The sequence below is a fragment of the Hippocampus comes genome, unplaced genomic scaffold, assembly GCF_001891065.2.
Source record: "Hippocampus comes isolate QL1 unplaced genomic scaffold, H_comes_QL1_v1.1 C16205096, whole genome shotgun sequence".
Taxonomy (NCBI): Eukaryota; Metazoa; Chordata; class Actinopteri; order Syngnathiformes; family Syngnathidae; genus Hippocampus; species Hippocampus comes.
The window spans coordinates 1-277 of record NW_017826186.1 but is presented as its reverse complement, the minus strand read 5'-3'; the positions used below and the strand labels follow the sequence as shown (position 1 = coordinate 277).

The 277-nt window shown below is 42.6% G+C and overlaps 1 long non-coding RNA gene across 1 annotated transcript; it reads right to left on the bottom strand.

Annotated features, from left to right (window-relative positions):
- Positions 1–19: 19 nt before the first annotated feature.
- On the bottom strand, positions 20–276 carry LOC109508551 (uncharacterized). Its single transcript, XR_002166685.1, has 2 exons — positions 196–276; positions 20–119 (listed from the first exon to the last, which is right to left on the bottom strand). It is a non-coding gene; the product is annotated as an uncharacterized LOC109508551 (long non-coding RNA).
- Between the last annotated feature and the right edge of the window lies 1 nt (position 277).

Here is a 277-nt window from a genome sequence, read left to right as displayed (position 1 = left end):
GGGAGCACAGCTGATACTTACTTTAATGGTGTCATTATCGGGGTTTCTGTCATGGACGATATTTTTGTAGAATTTTCTGAAGAAAGACATCTTTTCTGGGCAAGATGATCACAAACGATCTGGGGGGGAAGAAGCATCCAATTGAATGACGTTAGATCATTTCTTTTTGATGTTAAAAGCCCCTGCGAAACTTACCTGTGCTATTACGGACGGTCTTCACCTTGTCCTTTGTGAGTTCGAGGGGTAAGGAAGTTTTGAAGTGACTCCACCCATCAGA